The following is a 9591-nucleotide window of genomic DNA, read 5'->3' as shown; positions in this document are numbered from 1 at the left end:
TATTTTATCAGTGAGATTCCTAACCTTGATTCATATGTTGGGCTAAAAAATTTGCAATAGCATACAAAAGAAATAATAAGCGGAAATGAAGCAATTTTTTAATATGGGGAGAAAAGTTGCTAATAAATATCAGAAGGAAACTTTCTGACACTTGGATTGGATATTTAGAAGGACAATTTTGGGGGGCTATGATATTCTCTCACTATTTATGACAATAAGGGTCATATATGCAATAAATTTTCCCCTGTTAGAATAAATTGCTTATTAGTCTTTTGTTACTAATAATTGCAAAACTGAAGATACACCTTTTTGAGTTTTAGCTTATTTTAAATGATACATAAAAATATAATTTTTGCATTCTAATGCAATAAGGTGATGTTTAGATACACATATACACTGTTTAACCATTAATTTAGGTTAAAAATATCTAGTTTTCCAATGTTTATCATTTCTTTCAGTAAACACATGCAAAATTCTTCATTTCATTGTATGACAAAATACCTGAGGAAATCGAAGGAGAAAAATATTTATTTTGGCTCAGGATTTCAAATGTTGTAGTACATGGTTTGTTCAGTTCCACTGTTTTGAGGTGAGGCAGAACATTGTGACAGAAGGGCATGGTAGAGGAATGCTCCTCAGTTCATGGGAGTTGGGAAGCAGAAAAAGAGAAGGTCTGTAGGCAAGATATACCCCAAGGGACCACTCCTTTCAACTAGGTTCCACCTCCTACAGTGTTCACCATCTCCCAGTTGTTCATTCAGCTATAAATCTGTGAACCTTTGGCGACATTCAGATCAAAACTGTAACACTTGCTTTTTGAAACATATACTACATTGTTGATATCTTATAGTGTTCCTGCTGTAAAATAGCATGACAAAATCCTTGCCTTTCACTCATTTAGTGTCCGTTGATCATCCTTTCCTCTTCTCTCTCTTCCTCATAATTTCTTCAGCCTCAGGTAAACCACTATTCTACTAGTGATTTCATCATATAAGTGAAATGATGCAGTATACACATTTCTGTGTTTGACTTATTATACTTAGCATAATGATTTTCAGTTCTATCTCGTCAAAAATGATGAGAGGAAAAGAGGAAATATGAAGGTAAAGGAGAATGAGATGGATCAAATTATGTATGTGTATGTACAAAGCTGACATAAATAATTCCATGATTTTATATAGTTGTATACAAGTAAAAAATATTTATGACTGAATAGTATTGCCTGGTGTATATGACACCATATGTCTTTATGCATACCTCAGCTGATGGACACATAGTTGTTTCCATTTCTTAGCCATGGTAAATTGTGCTGCAATGAATATTTGAGTATACATGTCTCTTCAATATACTGATTTTACTTACTTTGGATATATATTCACTACTGGGATTTCTGAACAACATGGTAGTTCTTTCTTAAAATTTTAAGAGACCTCAAAAATGACTGGAATAATTTACATTCCCTCCAGCTGTGTGCAAGTGTTCTCTTTCCTTTGTATTCTTGCATTACACTAAATAGGAAAAGCTGAAAGCTTTCTCTCCAAGGTCTGGAATAAAATAAAGAACAATCCTTTCATTACTTTATTGTGGTGAGCTATTTTGCTGTGCTGCCTTGTGTGGGCGTGAGCCTAATTCTTGGGCTGAGACCCAGTTCTTTGTTTTCAGCCACTCCCTAGAATGGAATGTATCAATTGTCCAGCTCCTGGAACAAACTGTTTTCAAGAAGTGCTTGTTGTTTTGCACAAGCTGGAACTGTGTGTCTCTTGCCTTGTGTGCAAGTGCTGGGTCTATCATTCTATTGGCTGCTGCTGTGTTGCTATGCGCTCTTTGTCCAATGGTGTACGAGCAGGGCTGCAGTTGAAGTATATAAGGGGTGGTTTTTTCGGGCTCGGGGTCTTTCCTCTCATCTATACCTAATGGATGCTCCCAATAAAGCGTGTTAAAGAAGAATCCTGTTGTTGTCGTCATTCCTGCTGGCGGGTAGACGCGACAAGTGGTGCCGAAATCCCGGGAATTGTCATCTGTTGGCTACGAGGGGACCCCCGATATTTTGCGGGAGGATTCAGAACTTTACACGCGGAGCGGTGGCGCCGGTAAGTAATCCCCTGATCCGGTGGCTCTGGCTTAGTATAGTGCTCTATCATGGGTCAATATCAGTCTGTTTTCCTGAAACCACTAAAAGGGGACAGGAGATTTTGGTGGAGCATCAGGATACTGGGTCAGAGTCAGAGGAATCTAAGCAAGAAAGACATGAAACAAAACAAAAAAGGGGATCTAATGCAAAGTTAAGTGAAAGTGCACTCAAGGAACAAAAGGACGTGACTCCAGCGTTAGGAGCATGCCCGAAACTCTATCCAGATTTATCTGCCTTCCGTAAATTAAAGATAGTTGATTCAGATGAGTCTGAGTCAGAAGGTGAGTCAGAAGGCTTTACCCCAGAAGAAGAACAAAGCTTAGAGAAAATGGTGGCTGAATATGAGCATGGCCGCTATGACGCGGCAATGGCCGCCGCCCCTCTTCCTCCGAAGCCTCCGGCGTATTCTGTAGCTAAACAACTGTTGCCACGTAAAGGGTCTCCACCCACTGCTCCAGGCGGAGCTTGTGGCTTCATAAAACGCAGTACTTGGAGGAAGCTGGAGGAGGAGGGGGCATATCCTGTTGGTGCATATCCTGTCTTTGAGGATGCACAGGGACAGAGATATTTTGAGCCCATTCCTTATAAATTAGTTAAAGACATAGCTGAATCTGTCAGGACTAATGGTGTCACAGCATCTTTTACAATTGCATTGCTTGAACGCTTATATCTTAATGCTATGGCACCAATGGATTGGTATCATTTAGCAAAGGCTTGTCTCTCCATGGGACAATATCTTGATTTTAAGGCATTATACTTGGATGCCACTATACAACAGGCTCATGCGAATGCGGCTGATGGTCAACAAGCCTGGGATGTGGAGATGCTGACCGGGACAGGTCAGTGGGCCCAAAATCAAAATGTTTATCCATTAGTAGTATATCAACAAATTAATATTTTGGCCTTACGTGCCTGGAAGGCTCTCCCCAATAGAGGTGAAACATCAGGGAATCTTACAAAAGTCATACAGGGCCCAGCTGAGCCATTTTCAGATTTTGTCGCCCGAATGCTTCAAGCAGCTTCAAAAATTTTGGGGGACACCAAATGCTACCAAAATGAGACCTGGGCCACGATGTTCACCCGATTATTCCTTTCCGCCAGAGTTTACTCCTTGTCAGAGTCCTCTGGTTCCAGAAAAACAAGTTGCCCCGGGGTTCCAATTGTCCCCTCCCCTCAGGGGGTTTTCTTTTAATATTAGTGGAAATTCTACTAGGACAAATCTGGCAGGATGGCCTTGGTACTCTTGGGTATTATATAATGAGGTGGGAGCGGGAACAGACTTCTCCACGATAGCCTATTTGAACGAGGGAGTTCATTGGATTAAAAATGTTTCTGGAAATGCATGTCAATTTGGGATCAAAAAATACTTATCAAATATCACTATCAATGAAGAATTCTATAATATTTCTTTTCCTGCTGCTGAAATATGCGTTCAGCCACCATTCATGTTCTTACTTGTTAATCATACTGACAATTCTACTATAGTTAATTGTACTGTAAAAGAGTGTTATTTAACCCAGTGTTGGAATACTTCCTTGTCATTGGCTTTGGTGGTAAAGGTTCCGACCTTTGTGCCCATGCCAGTTGATGCCGATCCTAGTTCTTTTCCCCTGGTACAGTTGGTCAGGGAAAGGAGAGATTTCGGCATTACAGCTGCTATAGTTACAGCTATTGTGGCGTCTGCCACAGCAGCTACCACTGCAGCCATAGCTATGGCCTCTCAGGTACAAACAGCTCAAGTCATTAATAGTGTAGTAGATCAAACAGCTAAAGCCTTAACTACGGTGGAAGAAATCAATAGACATCTTACTGCTGGTATCTACTTGCTTAATCAAAGAGTAGATATAATACAAGAACAAGTAGAGGAAGTTTATAAAATTACTCAGTTAGGATGTGTATCTCATTATAAGTATGTGTGTGTTACTCCTTTATATTACAATATGACTGCTTCCATGGAACAGAGTAATAGATTGTCTAGATTTTTACAGGGAAACTGGACCCAGGAAGGAGAGCGACTCACTCAAGAACTGCTGTCTCAGATTGCCAACTTAAATGGAACACACGTGGAACCTCTTTCTGTTGCAGACTTCGCCTCCTGGGCTTCTTCTATATTTTCCTACTTTAAAGAGTGGGTAGGGGTTGGGTTATTTAGTGCTATGCTTCTTTGTGGCCTTGTCTTATGCCTTTGGATGATTTGTCGTATGCGACGCACGCAGCAGAGTGATAGAGTCAAGGTAGTTCAGGCGCTTGCTGCACTGGAACCTGGGGCCTCCCCACAAATTTGGCTAGCCAGCTTGGCAAAATCCTAAAACCCCTGTTTTGATGTGGATGGCCTTTGCACACCAAGTGACCTTGTTGTCATTGCACCTTGGAAGGCTTCCATGTCTTAGGAAGACAGCCTTTGCACTCTGAAGGGTAAATGTTGCCCATTGTACTCAGAAAGGTGACTTCCTTGTTTGGCCTTTGAATGCCACCCTTGATCGGAGGGGTCATCATGAGGACACTTCCTGGATCGGGAGAATTTCAAATGGCTCGAACAAAATTGAAAAGGGGGAACTGTGGTGAGCTATTTTGCTGTGCTGCCTTGTGTGGGCGTGAGCCTAATTCTTGGGCTGAGACCCAGTTCTTTGTTTTCAGCCACTCCCTAGAATGGAATGTATCAATTGTCCAGCTCCTGGAACAAACTGTTTTCAAGAAGTGCTTGTTGTTTTGCACAAGCTGGAACTGTGTGTCTCTTGCCTTGTGTGCAAGTGCTGGGTCTATCATTCTATTGGCTGCTGCTGTGTTGCTATGCGCTCTTTGTCCAATGGTGTACGAGCAGGGCTGCAGTTGAAGTATATAAGGGGTGGTTTTTTCGGGCTCGGGGTCTTTCCTCTCATCTATACCTAATGGATGCTCCCAATAAAGCGTGTTAAAGAAGAATCCTGTTGTTGTCGTCATTCCTGCTGGCGGGTAGACGCGACACTTTATCCATTTCCAAGTGTTTTTTAGTTATGAATGCAATAATTTATTTATTGTAAAGATACCAATCTGTGTACAAATGGCATTTAAAAATGAAAGTTCCACTGTTTCTACCCATTTTCACCACTTTGATTCACCATAGTGCTGGAAGTCCAGGTCAGTAATACACAAGAGAAATAAAAGATATCTAAATTGGGAAAGAAAAATAAATGGTCAGTGTTTGCAGATGATATGATTTTATATATAGAAAGAGCTCAAAAAATTACCAAAAATGTATTCAAACTAATGAATTCAGCAAGGTTCCAGATACAAAATCAATATAAAAAAAATTAGTAGCATTTGTATATGTCAGTATTGAATTATCTGAAAAAGAAACTAATGCAGTAATTCCATTTACAATAGCCACCAAAAATAAAATGCTTAGAAATATATTTTTAAAAAGAGGTGAAAATTTTTTTACAATAAAAATTATAAAGTACTGGTGAAAAACATTAAATAGAATTCACTTACACATTCACACTGAAAAAGAATGAAAACATACATCATATTTGTGTATTGGGAGAATCATTATTATTAAAATACATATTCTGTCCAAAATGTCTTACAATTTCAATGCAAACCATGTCAAAATATTGATAACAGTTGGGAACTGTATCTTATGCCTGTTATCTCAGTGGTTCAGGAGGCTGAGGTAGGAAGATTTCAAGTTCAAGATCAGCCTCAGCAACTTAGCAAGGCCCTAAGCAACTTAGTAAGAATATGTCTCAAAACAAAATATAAAAAATGGACTGAAGATGTGGCTCAATGCTTAAATACCCCTAGGTTCAGTCTCTAGTGCCCTTTCTCCCAAATACCAATGACATTCGTCACAGAATTAGTACAAGCAATACTGACATTTATATTGAACCACAAATAACTCCAATCCATGAAAGTCATTTTGAGCAAAACATCAACACAGACTTCATGATACTACTTTTTTCAAAATATGTAACTAAGATGTAGTAATCCATAAATACAGACACATGGACCAATGGAATAGAATAGAGAGCCTGGAATTAAACCCACATATCTACAGTCTAAGATTTACAACAAAGGTGCAAAGAGCATACACTGAACAAAGGACAATTATTTCAATAATGATGTTAGATATCCACATACAGAATAATAAAAGTAGAAATCTTTTATTGATTCATGCAGCCCCCCCTTTATTTTTCTTTAGTTTTATGGGAATATATTATATTACTTTTGTATCTTTCAGGAAGAGATTGAATACATTCCTGAAAAAGGTATTCCTTTTCAGGGTAAATGTTAACAACTTGGAAATATTTCTAGTTTTGAGAACCACATATTTTCTTTAGCTGGAAATTCTGTTTATTTTTTAACCCAGTTCTTTTCACTGTATTTGTCTTATTAATCCATTATGTAGTCATCTTTGGCAATATAAACTTTTGTTTTAAATGACTTTTTGACTCACATCAATTTTTTTCTGACATTTTATATTAAAATATATGATTCCTTCCTGATTAATTATTAAAAATATCATACCTTAGCTATCAGCAGAAGTTACCACTATGGCTTAATAACTGATCAAGTTAAATTCTTAAAATAATGGTATTAATTAGGTCAAGGAATAATTTGGGATTTGGTGATGATTTTCATATTTCTTATATTTAATATTATGTTACAATACTGTCAGAAAGTAAGTCCTTGGTTTTGCCCCATGTAAATATATGACATCTAAGGGAAAAAATAAAGCACTCAAGAATGTCAATGAATAATGAAAAATAATCTATTTTTCTCATATTTTGTAAATATGAGACAATTAAGTGTTTTCTTAAATGGAGTTCGGGTGACTGTTAACATAGAGTTCAGTGATATGGAAAATATTGAGCAGGAAGGAGAAGATCTGCATAAAAGGTTTTTTTTTTTTTTTTTTTTTTTTTTGTTGTTGTTGTTTTCCCTCTGAGCCAGAGAAGAATGTTTGAAGATATTTCTAAAAATTCTGGTAGAGGCTCTGGAGATATCCTGAGTTTCTGAGAACTTTAGAATTAGATGTCTCCTCTCTGAATCAACAGATGATAACTATTTGGGTATTTTTGGAGAAACAGTTCATCTTTAAAGAGAGGAAGTTGATAAATTTGGAAAATAGAATTCTATTGAGAACTAATGAAATAAAAGGTGTTGAGAGCAGAATAAGGGACTGGAAACCAAGCAGAAAAAAGTGATCTGGAGTCCAAATTTAAAGGAGGCAATCATTCTAGGAAAGAGGAAATAATAGAAAAAAATGGTATTAAAGATTTTACATGAGTGATGAAATAATAAGAATTAAAATTTACTGTTACTATGGATACTGTATTTTCTCTCTTTTCCGTATGCTTTTATAAATTTTATAACAATTTTATTTGTCAGTTAAAATATAATAATTTTTTAAGTAGAATTTGGATAGCATAACTGTTGATTCTTAGCAAAGGAACCAAGTTCTTCTGCAACATATAAAATTGAATGGCCCAAGTGTAGTAAGCAGAGCCCTCTGGGATTTTTGGGAACTGGTACAAAATGATCTGTAATACTGCAAAAATAGAATATAGTAATTAAAGGCTGAAAGTGAAATTTTAATGTACTATATGATTAAAAAGCAGTACAGTTGTGATGAAAGGATCACTTAGAAAATAAGAAAAAAATGCCTATATATGGCTTCATGTATGGAAATAGAATGTTGTAGGAATGGAGAACTTTACTATAGCTGACCTATGGTTGGTTAGTGGGTACTTAATATTTTTTGTAATTCTAATTGTTCCTATTAATTATGAAGTTTTAGAATTCATCCAAATCTCCCCATCATTAATTTCAAACATTATTAATAAAATTAATGGTTGAAAGAGGGATATTGATTGAGAGTAAAATGTTATACAAAGACCTTGCTTGACTATGAGAAAAGAAGATTATTCTTAGACATTATGTGAATTATTAGGACTTGAATAATCGATTTACACCATAAGACTTTCCTTGGCCATCATGATGAGCACAATTCATGATATCCAATAGGTTTATGGTGACTGACATGCCATCATAGACTTGTGTGGTGCAAGGCCTAAAAGTACAATTCAATATATCATACTCTTTTGACATCTGGTAAAATTGGCAGGACCTCAAATGGCCTACCCATAAATTCCCCTTTCCACTTTGCTTCTGTGGATAAAAGCTCCTACAAAAATACCTGTGTCTTGTAAGGGAATAGGTCTCAGTTCTGGTTTGTCTCTAAGCAGCAGTTTAAAATTTCTTGCAGACCCACAGTTAATCACACTAGCTAATCATGTTCCCCTGCAGAAACTAAGGACACCTCACTCTCTTGAGTCTACAAGACCCCCCTCTCACAACCCCTGGATGTTCATTCTTTTCCTGAGTACAGTTCTGTATGTGCTGGCATGGTGTGTGGCATCCTCCTTATGTGGGCTGTGGGTAAATGTGACTATTACACTGCTGTCAACCCACTGGTCTAGAGTTGGGTAGTCAAGTCTTCAGTCATTCCCAAAAGCATCCGGTAGAGAATTTTTTTCACCCATAGGGTGAAGAGGGGGAAATAAGACAGTTTGACCAAATTTTTAAATTCTCATTTTGTGTTGCAGGATAAATAATTTAATTTGCCTTTTTACTGGAAGGTCTGCAATTCACATTTAGTGTCTTCCTTATAGGGTACCTGGAACAGACTGTTTTTCTTAGACTGACAAAAGAACAACAATTACTGAACAATGATTATAAATTTTGTGTGCTAAATATTTCTTCAACTTTCACTTAATACATCCTATTTGTATTTACAGGATAGAATTTATAAGAATATCCTTATGCCTGATGCAAGATAAACAAGGGTCTAGCCAATATTACTATATTTTGGCTCAAACACCCTTACTTGATTATGAGATACTATTATACAACTGGAGCCTTTCTGGAGAATAAGATTTCGGTACCATCAAAGAGTAAAGTGAGTAGTTGTATCTGAAAGCCGGAGAATCTCAGAAAGGATGGCTTCTCTGTGTGACCCACAACCATTCAATTGTCTTTCGTGTGACTTCATAAATTATAAATATGGAATGACTGGGGCTTCTAAAGCTGGGCTTCTAAATTCTTGAGTTGTTACTCTACCATGACCTTGCCTGGTCTCCATTTTATATTAAGTCAAAGTAAATATGTTTGTGGGTCAAATCTGTTGTGTTCATGGGTTTAGTTTATTATTTATGAGACATTATATGTAAAGCTCTTAGCACAGTGGCTAACACATATTTAATTCTAAATAAATTATTTTGTTGGTTGTTAGCACACATACATGCTAATCATTACTTCTCCTTTGAGTTTTCACATTTGTCCAGTAAAGTTACAAACTTATTGAACCTATAAAATATTGACAGTTTTTTTTTCCCAAAACATTTAAATCATATCAGTGTTTAGTAATATGTGTTCAGTTTTGAATTACCATATGCCAGTTCAAGATATGGAACTTCACA

The 9591-nt window shown here is 37.0% G+C and overlaps 1 long non-coding RNA gene across 1 annotated transcript; it reads left to right on the top strand.

The window, feature by feature from the left end:
* Nucleotides 1-1587: 1587 nt before the first annotated feature.
* On the top strand, nucleotides 1588-5053 carry LOC308653661. The gene is made up of 2 exons (XR_014023082.1): nucleotides 1588-2090; nucleotides 4120-5053. It is a non-coding gene; the product is annotated as an uncharacterized lncRNA (long non-coding RNA).
* Nucleotides 5054-9591: the final 4538 nt, after the last annotated feature.

The sequence above is a fragment of the Spermophilus citellus genome, assembly GCF_964194105.1.
Source record: "Spermophilus citellus genome assembly, chromosome: 7".
NCBI lineage: Eukaryota > Metazoa > Chordata > Mammalia > Rodentia > Sciuridae > Spermophilus > Spermophilus citellus.
The sequence above is the reverse complement of the archived record's forward strand: the minus strand, read 5'-3'. Positions and strand labels throughout refer to the sequence as shown.